Source organism: Hetaerina americana, unplaced genomic scaffold, assembly GCF_022747635.1.
Source record: "Hetaerina americana unplaced genomic scaffold, ioHetAmer1.1.p SCAF_1, whole genome shotgun sequence".
NCBI classification, from domain to species: Eukaryota; Metazoa; Arthropoda; class Insecta; order Odonata; family Calopterygidae; genus Hetaerina; species Hetaerina americana.
Window position 1 is genome coordinate 43780088 of NW_027286069.1, and position 24448 is coordinate 43804535.

The 24448-nt window shown below is 37.1% G+C and overlaps 1 long non-coding RNA gene across 1 annotated transcript in view; it reads right to left on the reverse strand.

The window, feature by feature from the left end:
* Nucleotides 1–18283, reverse strand: part of LOC139701226 (uncharacterized) — a 28166-nt gene extending 9883 nt beyond the window's left edge. Inside the window, exon 1 of the long non-coding RNA XR_011703924.1 lies at nucleotides 17958–18283. This is a non-coding gene — a long non-coding RNA (uncharacterized lncRNA). The remainder of the gene's footprint in view (nucleotides 1–17957) is intronic.
* Between the last annotated feature and the right edge of the window lie 6165 nt (nucleotides 18284–24448).

Here is a 24448-nt window from a genome sequence, read left to right on the forward strand (position 1 = left end):
AATTTCGAGGAAAAGGATGACAAGATTCAGAATTCTTGTTTGGTTTCACTCATTCGAGCCAAGTAAGCCAGTAAGCGTAAAAATAAACGAATAGTGGATCGTTAAAATCTCGGTAAACTCTTTCTTTAAATTATGATGTTGTCTTTTCTTAGAAAGTCCTTTCGTCCCCCTATACACTCCGGAGTTTATTTAAGGTTTCTGAAGCAAAGAAAAACCAACCTTGGGTATATTTTTAAAAGGAATGTCTTTTCTTATCGCATGCAAGTGTCATGTTTACACTTTTATTTTCAGTCGTAAGACCTCGAGGCTTTCGTGACTCCTTTTAATGCGTTAATGGCATTATTTCTTTCTCTTGCCTTCGCCTGATCTGAATAAGCTCCGTAGTTTGACGCTTAGCGTCTAAATGTTACCTATTCGGACTAGTTGAGCGAATGGAATGTCTCAATTTTGAGGAACTGTTAAAGATGCCGTTTTGAAAATTGTTGCTCCGAAGCACAATAGGATGAAATGCAAATAATTCTAGGAAAATTCGAAAGATTCGTCTCAGAGATGGACAGATATGGTAAGGGTTTTATTAGGTGCGTGAGAAGATCCAAGGATGAGACGGACTCGACCGTCACATGAATATAAATTGATTGTGGCCACGTTCACGCTTGGAAGAACGGGTCGATTTTTTTTGCAGGAGTCGAGTTCTTCCAGGAGAAATATATTTGTCGTTAATGGGGGGGGGGCTATAAAATGGCATCCATGGCCGAAATGTTTGGTTGCTGAGCGGTGGGGGGACTTCATTTCGTCTACCATGGTAATCGCTGGTTGGAACTGGTTGTTACAGATGATACACGAGTGCTTGTGATTACTCCTGCCACATCATGTGGTGGGGAAGTGACATAATGCTAAGCAGATATAAAGAATGAGAAGACTTTTGGGGAAGATACGAGATAACCTTAGCTCTTGATCCGCTATGTGTGTCTTGAGAGCATCAGTCCATTTTGGAATCATATTGTTTGGGTGATTTCCGCAAAATAATACGATTTTTTCGCGAAGTTTGATCATATTGGAGGTTGAGAATGTCAAAGGTTTATCTTGATAGGACTGATGATATAAGAGAGAGAGAGATATCACCATTTACCCAGCTCTGCTAAAGAGGTAGGTCCATTGAGACCTTTATCTTACGACCGTTACTGAGTATTGTTTCCTGATTATCGCCAAGCAAAACTTATTAAATTTTAAAATTAATTCTCTCATGGTGCCCTTTTACGTACTTCTCTTATATACATTCGCATAATATATCAGGTTTGATATGTTGCCTTTTTGGCAACTACCGATGGAGTCATCAACCCTTGTCCATTTTTCTTGTTTTCATTTGCTAACACGAGAGGAAACTAATTAATTGTAAAAAGTGTAGGGTTAGCTAACTGAGCACTAGAGATAAAAAATGCGCACACATTACTTTCTTCTTCTGTATTTCACGTTCAGAGCGGGTTGAGCTGTCCTAAGAATGCCATCTGCTGTTGTGGGTGGTTTTGACAAATTTAGTGCTAACATAAGGCATCAGGGCCTTACGATTTAAAAGTCCCGTCCGACCAACGGTTCGCCACAGTTTGAGAATCAACAAGGAAATACCGAGGGATCATCAGATTATATCATCTGAGGGTATACTACAAATATGCCCCAGCCATTGAAATATTTCACATCAATTTCAATGAATAGCTTTCCAAAAAGAATTCTCCTTATTTTTGCTCATGCATTTTAAAATGTCCATCAGGTTAATACAGATTTTAAAATAATGTTTAATTTTTAAAAATCAATTACACTTTAAAGAATTATACATCCAGGACGCTACTCCTAGTTATCCTGGCTTTTTGAATATCCTATCTATATTGTAAAAAATAGCGTCATTATCGATTGAAATGAACGTATCTTAGCATAATGAGGAACAACTGAATATTTCAACAACAGCATTTTCTTCCAGCAGCTCTGAAATAAGCATAAATACCAAAAAGAAACGATATCATTGGTCACACTGGCCTTTACAATCCTTTTCAAAACTTTTTTCCATAAGTATGCCCGGAAAGGTAAAGAAATTTCTCTCAGTACATACGTTTTACCTTGTAATGATATGACTCTTTTTGCCCTCAGTTTTATGACAATCTACTTCGTCCGGCTAAATTGCCGGGTTTTGCTCACGGATTGTCGTTAACCAGTCTTTGTAAACAGTACACAACGATTTTCGAGGAATTCGAGCGTAATTCCTTACATTTCCGTCGATGTTGCTCCCTGAATCTCCCGTTGGGCGGCTTATTTTAAGAATTGACTCGCGATAAATTGAAATGTCTGTAATTACGAGCATACAGTGCTTTGCTTGAAGCAAAAGCTCAGGGGTTTCATTTTCTATAGGTACTATTAAAAAAACGCTCTATTTGAGATACATGAGAAGTCAAGACACTAATCTATAGAATAAATAAACCACACGGAAACCAATTTTCCACAATTTTTCAATTTAATGTAAGGTAGTCCAGAAAATTATTGTAAATTAAAATGACCGAAAAGAAAGTCTATTCAGTTTCCTGGATGTTGGCTGAGTCTCATCATTCCACTCATGTTTGATAAAAAATATTGTTTTTGTCGGATTACGGCAATTTTAGTCATCATAATTACATTTCCGTCATAAACTTAGATAAACTTACAGCACATGAGGAAATACTCCGTAAAATGGACATCATGTATGTATCGCACGGATTGGAATAAGTTTCCGGTGAAATTCCGGTAGAATTTCTTTATGCGGGTAGAAAAAATATTAATGGAGTGGTTGGCTACGTATGAAGGACTGAATTATGTTGCAATCATGTTGCTTCTTACGTTTCTTTGTCCGGATTAGCATTAAAGCCAGCGGCCTCTCTAGATTATATTTGCCTTTAGTCTCGATACTTTTCAGGCATGGATTTTTGTCTTGACATGCACTGTAGGTTGTTTTATCTCTAATTTTTACAGTTCTCCCGCGGTGTTCAAGATGGTCACGCATAATGCTATTCCAATTTAGCTATGAAGAAAATAAGATGAAATATCAAGCTACTTTGCATGTATCAGAAGGCTATCAGCCAATATTTAATCCACCAGTGGAAACAGATGCACCAAACTGACATATATTTGGCCAGTTTTTATTTCTGAATAATAACTGTATCCTGCAGTTCGGCATTGTTATTCTACGTTGTAAACTCGAATAATCAACTTATGTAAATTTCTATTTCCGTTACATTAGATCATTGGCAAAGGTGCTTTTATTCGTCAGTATAAATATGGCAACAAACGAAACGTAATCATATTTAAATTATAAAAATCTTGGCATCTCTCATTTTTCGCTTAACAGCGTTATTCGTAAGCATAAAATATGAAATAAAATAGAGCTAGAACGCGTCAAATTATTTTACACAGTTTTATGTGAATTAATCAAATAAATTTTTCTCGCTATTATTGGGAATTCGAAGAAGTGCGTTGAAAAAAAGTCCAAAAGATAAAGTTGTGAATAGAGGTGTGGCTAAGAAACTTAGAAACTAGGAAAGGAACAATGGTATACGAAGAGGTAATGTATGGCACTCTCGAAGTTTACTTTCGGCGATACGTGTGATTATTGTTATTACAAAAACTCTGTCCGAACTTCGACGTTAACCGCTTTCATCTTTCACGAAACATACTCCTATTCTCTGGAGGTAAAAAAATACTCCACCGCTGTCGCCGCTGGTTCGCAGCTTTTCAATACAGTACAGGTGCATCCACGTAAAAGTCAAGGGCATTTTATAGTTTTGGATGAAGTTTTCCAGGATCCCACCGCTAGGAAGGGAAAAATTTCCTTTCAAGTTTCCGGTTCAGTTGTTGTCCTTCCTCGTGTGTGCCATGTTACTGTCTCACCAGCCTCATTATTATTTATTCAAAAATCTGCCTCGGGAGATAGAAATGGAGAGAGAGAGAGAGAGAGCGGGGGCGTGAGCGAGGTATTTCCGTTGAAAAATAAAAAAGGAGTGGCTTTTCTCCCGCCGCCCTCTTGTTTGCAATTGACACGCACTGTCCAAACAAGGAAAGAGGACAAAGTGAAAGGGCGCGCGGAGGAGAGAGGCCTTGTGAAGGAAGGAGTTCCTCTCCCCACCCTCTCCCTCTCTGCCGCCCTCGGCGGAGCTGTTAGCCAAACGGTCATCAATCTGTGGGCCATAGCATGCTGTTCGTGTGTGTGCTTATGAGATACGGTGGGAATAGGTTGTGAGTGGGCGTATGGTTGTTTGTGCGCGTAAATGGGTTGGGGTCAAATCTGGGGCCCCGTCAACCGAGAGTTGAGCGTCTGCTAATGTCACACTTAACAAAGACTGTGGATAGAACATGAGATGTGGAAAATTTTGTTTCGGATACAGAAGGGTGTCTACGGGTGTGTCATTATGCATACTGAGAAAAGCTTGCGGTAAATAACTTAGGTGAAACTGTCGGAAAGTTCCAAAGGAACATTGGTGCGCTGTAAAATAAATGGATGGATTAGTACCCTAGAACTTCATAATAATTCTTAGTAAACCTTTTAACATACTGATTGATTTTTTTATCGACCACTCTAGTACCATTGCATATTTCTATATGCTACTAATCTTCAAGATATGGGCTGATGTGAAATTTTTCAAAGTTAAAATGGAAGTGCTATGCTTCCAATCCCCTAAAATTTGGGTTTAAACTTATGATTAATAAGTTTGATCATATTAGTCGTTCGTTGAACTACCATTACTTTGTTTGTTCTGATCAAAATCTTTCTGGCCATTCTCCATTTTAAGTTCTTTGATTTGCTGTAATATGACTTCAAGCGGGAATTTTGTTATTTTGGATGTAGTTCTTTATCAAGTTAAGTTTTATGTTGCTACGAGATTGCATATTAAACTAATGAATTATTTAGATCATATACGGATAGTGGTCAGTTTCAAGTCTGAGTAATGCCTTGGAACAATCCTTTAATATTTTTTTGTGATTTTTTGGGCACCAGATCTTATAGGGATGCCAGTGGCGTAGGGGCTGCCTATCCAAGTATGGGGAATTACTCGCATCGCATGGCTAGATATGAGATTATCTCTGCCGTCTTTGAACAAATTTAAGTCAAGTGATGCACATATCAAATCAACATCTTAATAATTTTTTCAGTTTGAGCTGACACTACGAATGGTAACTAATAAAAAATGAGAATATCAAACTGCCGCACCAAGCCATTAAAGTAATTAAACAAACGCAAAGTCTATGTTTACTCGAGAGAAAATTTCTAGTTAGGCAAGGATTTCTAAAAGTTAGGAGCAAAGTTGACCATTTTCTAGAATTAAGTCATTAGAATGAGCCCCTAGTACTCTGGCTGCAGTTACAGTTGAGTGCATTAGTTCGTTAGTGAGCAAGCTACGTTTTTTGTCTGAAATTTTATTCAAGAAAAAATTCACTGTGATAATAGTTTTTAATCTCTTGCAAAAATTCCTTTTCAAAATTCTATTGAATATTTTATTGACTAATTATTGACTAACGGTCCGCATTTCGCCTCGTAAATCGGATTTTTTTCCTTGCTTTCAAGTGCCATGAAAGTTATGAAGCAGTCTTATTTAATCAGGCGCTCTGATTTAATCATCGGATACTATAATTTACTTGTTCAAGTATGAAAAGCAAAAAAAGATAATTTAATCTCCGTGAAAATGAATTGCGTCTCCACTTTCATTGTTTTCTGTGTGGGCAAGTGTCGATAACAGTGGAAAAGACAAATTGGGAATTATGGCATACTCCGCAAAATCACGCTACCGTCTTTTTTCACAAGATTTTATTACTTTCACTTCCTCAAACAAAAATTCGATTTAGATCACGCAGATGACAGACAATTAATCAAAATGTCTCGTCTATCATCAGAACTGGACTGCACGCCCTCAAATTAAATTTTTTGTGTTAAATTCTGGGAAGCTTTAAGAGTCGTGTCTACCGGGAAGCTTGTCCCTTGTACCCTTCGTGACGCAAACAGTCGATTAGTGAAAAAAACGTCCTGAGAACTCCCTCACCTAACTTCCTCAGAGAAATTCTGAATTTTACCGAGTTCATGGTGCCTTTACAATTTAAATAAATGTTTCATCAGCTTTGCAACTTTTTAACAATTATGGAGTTTTATGGGTCGGATATTTCAACGCAAGAGAAAGAACAAGGAATCGTAGAATCAAACTGCTAAGTGAATTAATGTTCTAAAACAATGCAGAAAAAATTATTATTTATTGAGAAGAAATATTACCCAAAAGGTCATTTGCATTTTTCCCTCCAGGTATCATGGAATTTGAAGTTGATTAATCTCAGAAAAAATCTCCTTCGAGTGAAACCTTTTCTTGAAATACGATTAACTTTTTATTTCGGAAAATTCAATAGCTTGGAAACCCGAATGTCGTCGGGAACAAATATTACTCAATTTTTTCTTTGAATTCCCCATAATTTGATTTGAAGGTCACATGAATCAAACACTTAATTTTGTTTACTTTTTTTGGAATTGGTTTGAAGTGTTGGCATTAAGTTTTCAGCCGCATAAACTGCGTTTCAACAGCATATTGATTGAATTAACACAAAATCAATTTTGACCAGAAAAGATCGCATTTAAATAACATGTTACACAAACATTAGCCTTAATATCACTCAATTAAAATAGGGAAAATAATGAAGTTAGCATATCTTGTAGAGATGGCACACACAAAACTTATCTATGGTCTTTGTGCAATCATTGATACCAAATTGGTTATTAGGTTTTTGTGAGCTAGTCACTTCAATTAACCAACCTTAACCATTTCCTAAAATTCGGGTGGAATAACTGACTCAAATCATTTTGATCGGTTGGGAGGCGAGCGGCGTAATTTGTATTATTTTTTCCTCAGGATTAAAAATTGTCATAAATAAATTAATTATCTCCTTTATAGATTTCAATGAGTAATTCTCTTTCACAGGAAATATAATGTAAGCTTACACATTACCAACATATTTCCTGTGATAAAAAAATACAGTTGATTTCATTATCTCGAAAGATAGGCTCGCTCAGTGAGTCACCGTGTGTAGCGGTTTGAATGTCATTTCTGGCAAATATTATGTGCTTTTACGTAATATAGTTCCATATATTGAATCTACGATGCTAAACATCTTATCTGTAGGAACTCATTTATTACTTCAGTGAAATGCGTGTAAGTAGTTTGAGATTAAATACTCCTCCACTACTTATTAACCAGGTTGGTCAAAGACCTAGCGTTAACCCTTAGGAAAATGGCAACGAAAGTACCGACTGTTTTGCGAAACTATCGCTATACTTGCCTATATGTACACGTATTTTGTCTTTGAAACGTTAATATGAATACAACTGGGAGTTTAGTTTCATTTAGGGTATTGGAGAAAAATTATTAGAATTTCCAGATTTTCAGAAAGAATAAGAAACCCTTGTAGCTTAAACTTGAAAACCAAATAAATGCTAATTAGATAAAATTATCGTAATTTAATGTGGGTATTCATGTTACATTTGGTCTACAGCTGAAATCAAGATCTTGCATTCGCTCTTCAGGAAATTCTTTGTCTACAGTGATTTTAATGTGTTGATGATTGTAGAAATTTATATACATATATATATATATATGTATAAAGATATAAATAAATAAATATATAAATACAGAAATATATATATATATATATATGTATATATTTATATATATGTATATATATATATGTATATATTTATATATATGTATATATATATATATATATATATATATATATGAATTTCTAAAATCATCAACTAGTGCTAAATACAGAAACAAACAAATATATAACTCTCAATAACTATTTTGATTGACATGAGAATTTCGAAGGAACTTGACGAAATTATTCTTCGAACCGAAGGAACGACGTTCGCGTATCTAAAATAGAGGAACCTGGTGAACTTGGTCCCGAACTTTCAGTCATGCTCCCGAAATATTTGTTTAATATTAAAATATTAAAACATTTTCAGTTGTTCATAATATTTCTGTTTAATATTTTGCGTTAGTGCAGAAATACGCATTCAGTTAGAACATTATTATTCTTTCATAAAATTATAATACTACCTTGATCAAAAAGTTCCCGGAATAACCACCGTGTGGCGCTCCCATCGTTCCGATTTGAGTTCTGTTTTTTTTGTTAAATTGGTACATCTGTTGTTGATATTCCCTTTAAATCTTAGTGTCATAACTTGACATTTGCAAAAGTTACGTAGCCAAGAGTACATCTATCTCTGTGTGTGTTGGCGATTTTTTACAATTGCAGAAATGGATTTAAATTTGAAACAACGAACTTGTATTAAATTTTGCGTAAAAAACGGATTTAGTGGCGCACGGACGTTGGAAATGTTGGAAAAGTGTTTCGGCAACGATTCTCTAAAAAAAACGGTCGTTTACCTGTGGCACGAGCGGTTCAGAAGTGGTCGTGAGTCAATCGAAGATGATGAACGCAGTGGCAGACCATCGACATCGAAAGTCGGTGAAAAAATTGATAAAGTAAAAGTTGGTCAATAACCGCAAATTAACCATCAGAGAAATAGCGGAGGACTTGAACATTGCCTATGGATCCGCCCAAGACATTGTGGTTAATGATTTGGGTTTCCGTCGTGTAGCAGCAAAGTTGGTGCCGAAAGACCTCAATTTCATGCAAAAAAGAGACCGTGTTGACGTCGCAAAAGACATGATTTGCGAGGCTGAATCCGATCCCACATTCATCAAAAGAATCATTACTGGAGACGAGACGTGGGTTTATGAGTACGACACGCAATCCAGACATCAGGCAAGTGAATGGCGTTCACCAAATGAGCCGAGACCAAAAAAACCACGTCGTTTTCAGTCAAAAAAGAAGGCAATGCTGACGGTTTTCATGGATTACAACGGTGTAGTGCATCATGAATTTTTGCCAGAAGGCCAGACAGTAAACAAAGAGTATTATTTGGGCGTTATGAGACGTTTGCGTGAAGCAATTGGCCGAAAGAGACCAGAAATGTGGGCAGAAAACTCGTGGATTTTGCACCATGATAACGCACCGTCGCACAGTGATATCATTATTCGTAATTTTTTGACGAAAAATGCAACAAATACCATCCAACAGCCACCGAATTCACCTGATTTGGCTCCCTGTGACTTCTTTCTGTTCAATCGAGTTAAAAAACCATTACGGGGAACGCGTTTTAGCAGCCGAGAGGAAGTAATGGAAAAATCGCAGGAAGCACTGATGGACATACCGAAAACCGAATATAAAAAATGTTTCGAGGATTGGATCAAGCGCTGGCATAAGTGTGTTGCAGTCGATGGGGATTACTTTGAAGGGGACAATATAGATTTAGATGAATAAACTTGTATTTTTAATTTTCTGAATAAATTCCGGGAAATTTTAGATCAAGGTAGTATGCTATTGTAGTCCTTTTACGACATGAATACTAGTAAATGTGTGCTGTGGCTGTGCTTTGTCCATGACTCATCTCGCCCTACGTACAGTTTTGAACCCTTTTGGAAAAGCGCCAATTTATTTTATCATGGTTCAAATATTAAGCAAATAAATAATGGTGAAATTTTTCTGGCGCATGGAGGAGGGCAATGAAACAAAATTTGCTCTGGCTAAACTTAGGAACCGTAAGATATCGGCAAATTTTATGATTTTATAAAATACACTTGAGGCTGGGGAACACGGACGTAACAGAGAGGGAAATTTTCAATTTAGATCCATAAATCACATATGTAAATTAAATAGTTTAATTATTGAACTAATAAACTGTTTTAATCAGCAGGCCCGGTCCAATGACGGTGCAGCCGGGTCAATAGGCAGGGGCTCAACGGTTTCCTCTCCATGGATGGACTCACATTTTTCATTTTTTTGGTAAAACCACTGATGCAAGGGGCATAAAAAAGTTTTTTTTCATGGACCAATATACATTGCAAAGAAAATGACTTAATTGTAACTTTGGTAAGAAAGAAGAATGCAAAGCTTGTTGTGACGACGCGTAAAATTGATCTGTGTCGCATAAACTATAAAGCCTTTCCCCTGCCGTCAATTCATGAAGAGTGGTGTTTTTTTTTTAATTTTTGGGCCGCAATTTTTAATTAAGCGGCTTTTGATTTACCTCGTGTCAGCCCGTTGTAACCTTTTGGCGTGCTCATGTTCAGGAGATAGGAATTTAATGAGAAAATGCATGTGGCAATTCATTTTCATGGAAATTGACTCCAATGAAATGCAATTCCTAAAGGTTGTAAGGCAATTATTTAAAATTGTGACAATGTTTATTTTTAAATTTTATTCCCCGGTATCAAGTGTGACTGCTGAATTGGACAAGGGATATATATATATATGAGTATATGTATATATATACTCATTTATGTAGAAACAGATGTAAGGAAAGGGATAGGAACATACATAAAGGACGAACACAGGATAAGTGGGGAAGGCGGAATCAAGCAGATTACGAATGCAAAAATATTTCCTATTTAATATTTCTATTTGAACTCCGGATCTTTCCACTTGTCGGGCGGAGGCTCTTAACCACTTGAGGTATCCAGGAAAAATAATTTACACTGAGATCTGCGATGCTTTATGCAACCAAGTGCTCCGATTCTTTGGCCAAGAGACGGCGTCAGGGAGGGTAAGGCGGAATCAAGCAGATCACGAATGCAAAAATATTTTCTAGACCGGGATTTGAACTCCGAACTATATATATATACAAACACACACACACATATTTACCCACATACACACACATATACTACATATTTAATTATTGGTATTAATCGGTAGATTTTGGATGGATACAGCCTCCACCACGGTACAGCGATTCTTTTCCTTGCCCCTCCTAACAAAACATAACACGCCATTCGGACCTTCGTCTTCATCATTCCCGCCTCCTTTTGTCTCTCCCATCTATCCCCTCTCTTCCCTTACCATGCCTAGCACTTCCTCATTTGTTTTCATCTCCGTCCATTTCAACTTTTGCATATTTCTTTGCATCCACATTTCAAAAGTCTGAAATCTACGCCTGTCGTCTTTCTTTAAAGAACATACAGGGTCCGTACAATAAGTATTGTGGCTGGTTCGCTGTAGCGTCAACGGAGCGGTGGATGGGAGTCCGACCAGTCGGCTCGGTAGAGGGGTCCCCCACCACTCAGGTGCACTTTAGTTCGGTCGCCTCCGGACATGCGTTGAGACAGGAGATTGATTTTTGTGACGTGTGATTGTTAGTGGTGTCGTCGCGCCAGCATGGAGCGCACCGTCAAGCAACGCTGCGCTGTGAAGTTTTGCTTTAAACTCGGGAAATCCGCGTCAGAGACCCTTGGACTCATTAAACAGGCTTCTGGAGATGATGCCTTAAGCTGCATAAGAGTGTTTGAGCACAAAATGTTTAAGGAAGGCCGGGAGCTCGTCGAAGAAGAGCAACGCGTCGGACGCCTGACGAACGCTCGAACCGATGCTGGCCGGTAGCTGAAGTTGAAAACGTTTTGGACTCTGACAGGCGTTTAACCATCCCCCTTATCAGTGAGGATACCGGCCTTTCAGTTGGAACCGTCCATATCATTGTAACAGAGGATTTTGCGACGAGTAAAGTGTGCGCTAAGCTGGTGCCGAAAGTCTTGAGCGAGGAACAAAAACTGTCGCGGGTGAAAATTTCGCAAGAAAGTTTTGACTGCGTCCAGGAAGATATTTTCTTGGCAACGTTATTGCCTCAAAGGATAGCTCAAAAGGAGCTCAAAGGATATTGGTTCGATTCCATCGAAGCGGTTCAAGCGGCGACGACAAAGGCTCTCAACAGTATTCCGGAAACCGACTTCCAGCGGGCTTTTGACGAGTGGCAGACACGCCGAAATAAGTGTATCGATGCAGGAGGAATGTATTTTGAAGATAATTAAGTAATTGTAATAATAACTGCAAAAAATTGAAATTTTTTGGAAGCAATCCCGATACTTATTGTACGGACCTTGTATTTTTGCTACGTACGAACTATGCCCCATATCAAAGTTTAAACCAGCCTTGCCTTAATATCTGTACCCAATATCCCTATCATCAATTCCGTTCCACTTGTTTTTACAAGTGTTTCCTTGACGCAGTTCTTCTTATGTCCCTTCTATTTTGATAATTTTCGTCGAAAACACTTCGGAGATAGATGCACTGTTCCACCGGCTTTAGTTTTTTAATACCTATTTACAAGTTTTCCGTAGCTTTTCTCTTTCTCAAAAGTCGAATTACCTTTGTTCTGTTTTAAATTATTCTCATCCTATACTGATCGCTTTTACTTTCCAGTGCGCCCAGCAGTGGTTGTAATACCTTGTCTGATTGACAAACTAAAGCTTCATCATCCAAAAACCGAACTGATTTTATGCATTTTCCATGTACTTTCATTTCTAATTACCAGTACTTCCCATACTTCCTCAAACAAAAGCACAATTGATAATGGGCACCCCCGTTTCATTCGTCTTCCTAACACTGGCCATTCCAAATCTCTGTCCGCTTCTCGCACCTGAACAGTCTGAATGCATTTTTTGGCTAAGTCTCCTAACCCTTAAAATTCCTCCTGTTTTCTTCAATACATTCATTAATTCGACGCAATTCACTCTATCAAAGGCCTCATCAAATCTACGCTATTGAAACAATCGTGCGCAAATATGTATTCTGATTTTATCTCATGTTCTTCTATATACAATTAAGTACACTCATTACACCTATGGTCAAACACATGCCTCTCCTCTTCCTGAACCAATACTAATAATCTCGTAAGTAACCATTTGCCTTTCTCAACATCCTCTTATCGATGATCCTCAGAGCATTTTCGGATTCGTGCGGAATCACACTTAATGTTCTGTATTTCTCACATATGGCCTCCCCCCTTTTTTGGGAAGGAACTAGGACTAATCTGACGAAATCATCCAGTAAAGTTTCTTCCCCACAAATGCAACGAATTAATCGATAAAAAACTTAAATGCTTTCTTTAACTCTTTAGTTTTTCCTCTGGAATTTTATCTACTCACACGGCCTCATTTGATTTCACTTTCCTTAATCCCCTTTCTATCTCGCCACAGGTTTTACTAGACATAAGCTATCATAATCAACTCCACGTTCTCGATCATGTTCTTAGTTTGTGGTCTAATTTCGTGACCGTAAATTTCCTTACATATGTCTTCCATCTCTTTTTAATCCTTTCTTGTTCAATTAATAATTTTATTTACCTGTCTATGTCTGTTTACCGGATTTTTCTTTCTTACTTCATGATATTGCTGCCACCTTCCATAATAGGTCATGGAACCTTCCTTTGCATATTTTCCATATCCTTGTCTTGCATCTTCCACCACCCTTTTTGTCCTATTACTTAGTACTCATTTCCTAGTCTTAGTTTACTATTTATATTTTTGTAATTCTTTTACCTAATACATCGTTTAAGTTCTCTCCTTTTCTTCTCAGCACCTGTATTACTGATTATTTTGTCTATAATCTATGATATTCTTTCCATTCTACTATTTAATTTTCCTGTAGCTTCGTTTGCGGCTTTTGATATCCTCTTTTTGTTATGTTTCCATTTTTCTGCTATTATACGCATATATGAAACATTCTCTGCAGGCTGCTGATTCTTTTTTGCTGTCGTGCCGGATATGCTTCTATATACCTTTCCCTAAACCGTATTCCCCGTATTGTCCCTTGTATCTGACTTTGCACTTAATGCTAGGGTAGTAATTAGTACTAAACAATGGTCTGAATCCTTATCCATTGCCAGGAATCTGTGCATATGAATCACATAATTCCTAAATCTCTACCTAACCAAATTTTACTACAACAGATATCTCTCTGAATCGGGGATTGTCCATGTAAACTACGCCTTAGGACGTGTTTAAACCATGTTCGTTGCGATTAAGCCCTGCCTTCTGCAGAAGTCTACTACTTGCCTCCCCACGGCCATTCCATTGTTTCTAAACCGTAGCCCCATACCTCAGACCCACGTCCTACTTAGCCTACCGTAGAATTCCAATCTCCCCTCACTATCAGATGCTTTCTTCCAGGAACATCCACTATTATTACTTCTTTATGGTCTTGTACCCAGTCGACTTCTTATCCCTATGGTTGCTTGATTCCTATTTGCTCAATATGATTGACATCTCTGAGGTAATTTGTACCATTAGGGATGGACAGGAAAGGAGGAAGGGTAGAGAGAAATCCGGCGTCGGCATTAGCCTACTCTTAATGAAAGGCGCCAAGGGGTCCGCAGCTTAACGTCCCCTCTGACGGACGGTGTACTCACTTTAAGTGCTCTCCACGAAGCACCTCTGGTAGGGATCGGAATACCACTGCATCGTTGTAATTTTTACGCTTCTAAATAAAAATTGACCTGTAAACATATGCACCAAAATGTTTACTTAAATTTTACATCTGTGTCCAAAATGTTATATAAAATATGGTATCCTCATTAAAAATATATATTTGACGTGACTGATCTATTTTGAAACCTTATTTTCAAAGTTTTTAAGGAAGGAGTATGATTTCTAATAGTATCTTTTTTATGGTTTACTTGAAAGGAATCATATTATTTTTGCTAATTTCAGCTTCCTTTTCATTGTCTCCCTATGCATTCATTTAGTCAATCGTCATATTTTCGTAATAACCGTATCGATTACATTTACTGTATTCGATGGATATTTCTTATACGCTAAATCAGAATTGAGAAACATTCGGTTCTTAAAAATAAGCCAAAGAAAAAGCGTATTACCTGAGGGAGCTTACTTGAACAAAAATATGATATACTGATACTTTCTCATGGTCGCATAAAATATTTCAACAAAGGGTAATGATGATGTTAATTGAAACTATTGATTTTCCTCGGATGAATTTAAAAAGATAACAAAAATTGCATGCTGCGCCTTTTTTTCTAGGTTCAGGTTCCGTAGTTTATGAATGTGTTTCAGTGCTACCTCGGCCCAATGGGTAACCGCTGGCATTATGTTAGATTTATCGCATATGCCAGGCCAATGGCTTCAGCAGAGAGAACTGGGTGTACCTCTGTAATAACACAGCAGTGTTGCGGTGTATTTCAAATGGGTTAATGACCTGTCATCTCTTTGGAAAATTATGTATTAGACAAGTTAGTCCAAGTTTCGGATGTTCTGTTGATTGAGAGGTAGTAATTTTGATAAGACGAGTCCTTCTCTATTCTTTTGTTGCGAAGGAGTCGTAAAATATGCCAAGAATGGAAATTGTAAGCATTTAAAAACTAGCCTATTTCTACTGAAAATTCATGAAAACTTTTAACCTTTTTGTACTCTTAATAATGGCCATCATGGTATAACAATGGGAGTGACAATAAATATCTTCACTTATTTTTACGTTCGTATGGTACCAAATCGCAGCATTGTCATTTTCATGGTTGCTTTAACATGAATAATGCATATAATCCTTAGATTGTTATTATAGTTGGAGTAATGCAGCAGGTTTTGGATTCGTGGTCAATATTCTTACGCTTGACTATCTACTTACTGCCAATCACTAGCATTGGAGGGCGTCCGAGCATCTCAAAAGCTACTTAGGGGGAGTACTGTAGGCATTGTTTTACGTTAGGCTGAATACGCTCCATATGCCACCTTTTTTGGGTACATAAGCATAATTTAGTGATATTAAAGTTTGATTTAACAAATAGTATTTTAAGAGATAATTTTTCTTCCGAAGTCAAGCGTTTTAAATCAAGTTTAAATAAAAACTTCGTAACTGGGAAAAGTGTTGTAGAAACTCTTGGGATTCCATCTACTTTTGAAAGTCTTTATTGATGCCAATTGATTGTTTCAAACTTTAAAGCCATTTATAGGTTGTAATGGATTCAGTTAATTTTTATTGATTAGGATTGCAACAGAAAATTTCGTTGAAGTAATGAATGTAGAGGTAAAGTTCCCGACTTTTTTAAAAGTTTAAGTTACCGTTTCTACGGGTGCTTTCTACTAATAAACGCATGCTACATCGAGAAATTTTTCTAAAAATACGAAAGATTCTGCGATAAAAACTAGGGTGAAGTCTAAGGATAAGGCTGAAGTTCTGCAGTAAGAAAAAAGTGCTTTATAATAAATATGATCTTACATTATTATAAGATCACATATTCTGGCCCTTTTTAGTGCACCAAATTTTGGTTTGAGTTTATAACTATCAATGCAAAGGTAAATTCCCCTCATGTATGGTCCCGTTATCAGGTTATCATTTACTTTAATCAATATAAATCTTAATCCAAGGAAATATATATTTCATGAAATTGCGCTTTTTATGGGACATGTTTCAGCGGCGAAAGTCAAAATACATCAAATATTAAGCAAGCAGTACTACTTTCAACAATACTAACTACTATTAAATGCTTATGCACCACTCTCATTACAGATAAGACATTAATTAATAGCATTTAAATAATGCAAAATATCATTGAAATCTTAAAAAAAAATCTCCATCTGGTCAAAATTATTTTCATACAGGTTCTTTGGCACATGCCTTCAAAAACGTCATATGAAATATTGTTACCTCCTTTGGTTATTAGCTAATTTATTTATCTTAATTTTGTCTCGGTACTGAATTTTTAGAAAAATCCAATTCATTACTATCATTAAATTTATTGTAATCAACTCAAATTTTTGCGGTGTGAGGAGATATTTTTTATTAAGGTCGAGGAGATTCCTATTCTTCTTCTGCCTGAAGTGATATAAATCAAATGCCCTGAGCGTAGCTGGGGGTGTCCAGGGCCATCAAGGGGAATGGCCCGACTTGATTTTTGCCGACGAACACCAATCGAACATGGATGGACCCAATAGCCTGGTGATCCACCTGCTGGGCCGCTATGCATCTATGTTATCGCATGTGTCATGACAGTAAATCAATTTAACACCTGCGAGAGACGCACGCTTGTTAACATCTACTTGTGCATTCGAAGCATATGTCACCCGAAATCTCAAAGAGATAATAACGAGAGCTGAAAATATTTAAGGATGCAGTAAATTACTATGTTTCTAACATACTCTTAAGTCTGACGCCTTTATTATTATATTAACATTATGTTAAATGAAAGCATACAGGAAAAAGGTCAAAAGTATAGACTAAATAGCTAATCGTATTATTTGCATATCACTAATTGTTATGAATCGAGATAGGTAAGAGTTCCTTTCGAAATCTATCAATAAATTGGACAAATCCTCCTAAAAACTGTTTGTGTACAATTAAATTCAAGCGGTGACATTCAAAAGGTTAAAAAATTTTATGCTTGGCCATGAGAGTGGTTTTTATATAAGATTAAAGTGGACAAGTTCAAAGCACCAGATTTGCTATTATCGCGGAAATAATTTTGCATCGGGAAATTTCGAAAATGTTTCATAACTCTTGATTTAAAATATTATTTTATATAATAGAACATTGGAGTAACTATTAATTCAAATAAGTGTGGTGTTAGCGACAAAGCACTATTTTTATACACACCCACTCTGACATCTTCTAAAAAAATAAATACTAAGTAACTCATTAATTAATGTTAAAGAGATTTAAATATTTTTTAGCTGTTTTTGAAGTGATTTAAGCTAAAAGTATTTCTACTTTATATTTGAATAACTAATAAACGCCATACCTTAAAAATACATAAGAAATCGTAATTCCCAGTTCAATCACACAATATATTTCAGACTCTGGCTTTCCAAAGATACGCGAGTATAGCATTAATAAATCGGTTTCATATGATTTACTGTCTCACAGAGGATTTTTGGGTCATTTAGTCCCAGGAAGAAGAAGCGTGTAATTGTTTGAAGGAATATATGAATAGGTCGAACAAAAATGACGAAAACATAGCTCGCGAATCATTCCACTTGAAATTCGAGTGAGAGTATATGGCTAAAATACAACTTCAAAAGGCACTCTACAGTTTATTAAAATTTTTAAGCTTTACGTACCTCCTCAGTAAGTATGGAACTGATCACGGTCGGTCGTATCCTGCTGAGCCTGCCGACCGCTGTAGCTGCCTGTGGTGCGGCAAAATATACGCTTCAGGATACCACAAACAAACTCGTTCCCCTCGACTGCACTCAGTTTGGTTCAAGGAATAAAAAACTCCCCGACGTGGCAAGCGAACGGCTGCTGCTCTGGACGAAACGTTTCAAACCAAGGGGGATGGATGGATGGATGGATGTAAGGCGCGTAAGAAATAAGTGGCACGTCCGCCGTCAAGGATCAACTAGGAGTCCTTTTCCCGCGGGTGGTCGGCCGATCGCAGACGGGGGTGTGCGGGAGGGGGGCGAGACCGAAGGGGGGGAGAGTAAGAGTGAGCAAGGGAGAGAGAGCGGTAAGAGATCGACGCAGACTCCGTACGTTTTAGCGCGAAGCGAACAACTCCCCACGCTTTCCTCTCGTCCTAAGGGACTCGCCTGCTGTGGCCATCCCTTTTAAGGCTCCAGCCCTCCTCCTCCTTACGCGCCTCACTCCCCACTCGTCACCTCCCACACTCTCCTTCGCTCACCTCCTGGCGCATGAATAGTCCCTCTCTATATATCCCTGTACATCTCAACCTCATCTCCAACTCGCGGGCTTTTCTTCATTCCCATTTGGCCCCGCAACGCATTTTTTTGTATAATGCTAAGATGCAAATAGGGTGGACGAAAGACGGGATTTAGCCCAATGTAAGGGGATTGGATAGAAATCCGGAATAGGAAGATGGAGTAGTTTCCTCGTTGGGGAATTGGGAAGGAAGGTGGAAGCGAGAGAGATGTGACGGACGGAACAGGTATTGAAGAGCAAGAGGGGAGGTCAGTCGTCTGCTGACATATTTGAGTAAAAACTATGAAATGAGGTATACTAAGGACTATACCCTTTAAATTGAAAATTAATCCTTCTGAAGATGTCTTAACGAGAGAGTGCTTCATTATTAGTGCGTTTGTTGATCCAAATATTGATAGTAACGCAATCAGATGGATTTGACTGAGCAAAAGATTTTATTTTTATCGGGTTATTGATAAATACTCTAAAAGGAGTCTAATTCTTGGGAGTTGGGCTTTATTTTTTAGTGAAATAATTCTTTTCGACGTAAGTGGTCCTTTTGGTAAACAGTCTTACAAAATAGAGATATATTCCTTGGTAATGTACGAAAAAGAGCCATTGATTACAAAGACATTACATTTCATTTCATTGGAGTATTGAGTTCATCAAAAACTAAACACACACAACAACAAATGTGTATAATGAAATTAGTTATATTTTTGACCATGTAATCGGGATAGCGTTACTTATGGAGAAGCAATGGGTATAAAAAATGAAAAGTAGCGTTGGTCAATACTGCTGAAGTCATAGATACCTTGTTTGAAATGTCACCGATGGATATTGTTAAAATTAGTGTTATAGCAAAGATAAAGATATTTTTTTCCTTAACCTATATGATGTTAGTGGCGATGGATGAAATTAGAATGTTTCTATCATTTATGCTGCATAATGGCTTGTGTCTTACGGCTTCCGATATTTTTAAATGATTTGTCGTGACATCTGTATTTATATGATCACTGTAGTTGTTTTTCCGAGAAGTTTTGCGACTTAGTTTTTATATGCATGGATAGATGGCACCGTAGTCTACGGGAAAGTTGTGTCAGACAGCCGAAAAATCAGTCACTCAGTGTGTCTAATAAATACTCCAATACTGAGCCAAAATCCGCACTATCATGAGTTAGGTTGCATATATTTTGCCTAGTGATTTATATAAATACTGAATAATAATATCAAGTATGGGTGCAAAACATCTACATAACTTCTGTTATGTTGGTAAGGAATTAAAAGTTTTGGCTCAACGACGAAGTTGCATCCAACGAGTTAAAAAGGCTATGAAATATATTTTGACACCAAAGTGAAGGATTAAAATTAAAAATTGGTCCATCACATATACTGTATGATTTAGCTAATGAATTTGACAAAGCGGGACAAGAAGCGGATGAGATTCGCTATAGCCCTGTTGTGGTATGAACCATAAGATTATTTATCCGACTTTATGTTATACTCGTAGCATGAAGCCTCGACCGAAGTTCAAAGTGAAGAGCACGAAGGTCCTTATTTTTAAGCAAGTTTCCCTTCCAATGAACTCCAACTTTGAGTTGTAGATGATTGTTTTTTGAACTAGACTGACAAGTTGCCATCTGCTTTAGTATGACACTTAAATGTATTTCTTTTTGTTTATGATCGCCAGGATAAGTTTCAAAGTTTCTGTGACGAAGGAAATGTTGTAAATTATATGAAAACTAATTGTGCTGCGTTTGAGAAATGTGGGCATCAGACTGGTTTTGAAACACTGACTTTTCTAAAACTGGTTGAAAGTCTCTCGCATAATAGGGACACGTTCCCTTATCTGCCGTCAACTGTGCAATTAATATGAAGGTTACATATGCAAATATGAAAAATCCTGTTTCAAATAATCAGAGGAAAATGTATGGTTGGAACATACGTTGCGATTTAATTCATAGCGTTGCTATTGAGTTTGTAGCTCGTTTACACCAAATGTTTTTCCTTTACCAATCGGAAAACAGACGCAGTAAACGTATTCGCATCAAGAAGAGCAGAAGAGCTAAATTCTCAAGCATAAATCACTTCTGACAAGAATAATATTGCAAATGCAGTCATTTATGGAATTAGAGTATAAAATTCCTCACAAGTTTAATTCATATTTTTTGGTAAAATTGTATATCTCCCTTGGCACTAGGCCGTCGGAGAACGTTTATAGTAATTTGAAGAAACCCAGTGGGGATAGTAGGTAATATATATCACAGAAACCACCATTTGGCCATCTATTTGTAAACTGGGTTTTGTTTAATGTTAATTCTGACAGTGACGGACGCGATGAGAATTTCCACCTACAAATCTCAGTCGTGGGAAAGAGAAAATGAAGAAATGCGAGAGCAAATTGCTTACTAATTTATGTTAAACGCTCTGAATTGCAAAATCGCCCCAGTTGCAAAGTTAAAAAGAAAGTCTACATTCCTCATCTTTAGTTATATTCGTAGTGCCTTGAATGTATAAAATTATACACATTATGTAGTAACATAAATTTTAGGTACAAATACTTATCTTGGATGTCGTGCGTACTGAAAAAAAGCTATTTACATATTTGATTTTAGCGTAAAAAGCTCCATTTAAATCAAGTATTCACTCTCGCATGCCACAAGTTAGTTCCTTACACTATCTAGGGCGTATGGAATTTGAATCTTTGAGAGAGTAGGAGGATATTTGGGAAGGGGTTACTAATCCTAAAACTTTTTGTGGAACATTAAAATATCTCGTAAAAATTTGGCAGAAAAATAATCCCTTCTATCATCCTTGAGCGGGATCGGATTGGTAGCAGTAAAAAACTAACCTTTTTCCGGAATGAGAGGCATAGCAGTATACTTTGATATTCCCAACTAAAAAGATGTCACTACACCTCTTGCAGAGTATGGATAAAGCGGGGACTTTGAAAGAGATGAAATTGTTTTCGTGTTTTTATCTGAAAGATGGAAGAAAGAACGCTAACATGCATGGAACACTTGCAACGTGAAAAACGTCACCGTGGGCGTGGGTGCTACGCTTATTCTCTTATCCCAAGATTACTATGGGAGTTGGAATGAGGGCTGTGAATGTTTACAAATGCGATTCTGACAATAATGGGAATTAGAGAGGAAAGGATGAGCCACGGCATTGAGCATTTTGCGTACATTCCCGCGGGCGTTTGTATTAGTTTGGTGGTTTTCGGTGTCCTGTGATCCCTGGGTATCTCCTAAATCCCTGGAAATTGTTAAGCGCATCGCCACATCCGGTTGTTACATTAATCTTAATGCGTTTCGTTCAGGAAGGAACTTAAATGGAGAGGGGCAATTATGTCCTCACGAATCGTTTTAGGCGTTGCTTGTTGCGGACGATAAAAATGGGCCTTGTTTGAATGTGTGGAAAAAACTGTCTCGCAGTTATCCGGTGGTGCTTTCAAATATCGAACGGGCTTACAAGGTAATGAACGACACGAGAACCCTCGAAGTTGGCAACAATGGGTTTGACGCAAAATCCAAAAAACATTTTACCACATCCAAATCCAGTATTTCGCCCCGTCGGCATAGTTACTGGACTTGAATATACTAAGAACCTTTATTTCATACTCCAATTGTTACCTGTTTTAGGTATTCCAAAACGTTTGGATGAATAACAACAATTAATATTCGGGTAGGGAAATCTGTGCCTCGAAAAGGTTGAACAGAATCAAAACTGACAAATTAAAAAATGTATCGGTTATTATATGCTTAAAATATCCCCGGTGATAAACTATCATTACGAATGTTTGCATTCTGTGAGTTGAATATTTACTCTAATCTAACCTCAAAAGGTTCTTACTGTGCCACAATTACTTTTGAACGTAAAGTTTCGGCCAAATATTTTATGTAAAATGTGATTGAAGTGCTCTTAGGCTTTGAAATTACCCTTAATTTTCGGAATATCACCAAATTTTTGTTACTTTCTGTCAGAAAAGCGTAGCTATAGTAGGCCAGGGAAAGTAGCTATAGTTATTCATTAAATAAAGCAAGACAATAAAAATGAACAGAAATACAATTGAATGGGAACTAAGTTTCCAAGCAGAATGCAATCAGTCAGATATCTCTTGCCATTTAGCCACGTCGAACGAAATCTAGTTCCAACTCGGGTTCCGTTTGTTGAGCATTGCGATGAGTCTCGTGGTTTCACAGTTTTTTCTATTTTCAACTTTTTATTTGTAGCTTGCTAGAGAATCTTTTTAGGGAGCTACCTCATTCTACTGAAAACCTATTAACTGTTGAGATAACCTGTTAACGGTTGAGATAGATTTGGAATGATTGAACACTCTGGGATGCCTTCTGTGAATGTAATTATAATTTGTTTCAGCTTAAAAGATTTTCCTAAACTAAAGCTAAAGAATTAAGTTTGCGTGATAAATTAATCAGTGAATTTTACTTAGAGTTAGGGGCTACTATTTCCAGAGAGATATTTCATGGAAGTCATTATAAAATATAGGCAACAAATCATTTCCATTTGATACCAATGCGTCAGGATTGATTTTTTTTTAAACTTAGAGAAAAACACATTCATTTTAATACGATATGAGAGAATGAATAGCTCTGGTTGAGATAATTTATTACTAGATGGTAAATAGGAATACATAAACTTAAGTAGGTGACCGGGTTGATTTATTCGCCCAAAGTGAAATTACCCTAATTAGGGTTATACCGAGACAACTGACAACTACGGCTTCCGACAGAAGTTTAAATAGTTCAAATTCTCCCTTGTTTCATTCTTTAACTCCCATTTTTACGATTCTGCCTTCTCGCCCAGAAATCTCTTGTGCGATCAATCAGGATTATTCTATACCATATTAAGCTGTCGGAACTGCTGTCGGAGCTGCTTTGCTGCCGGAACGCCACTGCTTCTCCTTCTTTTTCTCTCTCTTCCATCGGTAGTTCCATATATACCTTTTGTCCCTGACTACCTACTTTTACCTTCCTCTAAACAACATCCATACCCTAGTGAGTACCCATTATTCCGTTCGACTTGGACGCAATGAAAGTGCCACCAGTATCCAGGTGGTCCTGCAGGCGTCAATCATCGAAGGATTCTCCAGGGAGTAACCGATCCCTATAAGTCATCATTTCCCTGTTCAATCCTCACTTATCTCACTCCACATCTCTCCCCACTATTAATGGGAATTGAAAACTCAAGAAATAATACAGCTACCAGCCTGATAGGGAAAAATAATTCGACATTTAGGAATCGATTAATTAGAGTAATATTTGTGGTCGCTCTATTTTCATTAAAAATAATTATACGCGTGTTCGTTTTCACACAAGTATATGCATATTGCGTGCTTTATAGTGTAATTCCTCCAGATTTGTAGAAAAGCATGAGTAAGGAAATATTTGAAATATTTCATCCTTGCTTATGTTTCAGTTTACAGTACTTCTTAATTTAAATCCTAAAATTATTTCCATGGACTGATATTGTTTTTTATGAAGAAGCGAGAGTAAATGAACATAACCGAGAAAATGTAATCGAGAAACTACATTGCTACACAAAAGACGTCATACTAGAATAATTTGCCGTCAATTATTATGAAGAGGGCTAAGCGATGAGATGTTGGATAATTTTTTAGAATATAATTATTGTAACGCCATGCATAAACAGCCCATTGAGATATGCACATTTAATTAAATGTCAATTTAAGGTTTCCACAAGGAATAACGTATTGCATGGACACTATGCAGTTTTGGTTGTTTACATCAGTTGTAAAGTTTAGGCCAATTTTTGATAAAAATATTCCATATTTACTTCACATTATTAAAAATAAATTGATGCATAATATCAGCACATCTATTTACACATTTGATTTTGCGATAATTCAGAATTAAGAAATGAATATTTG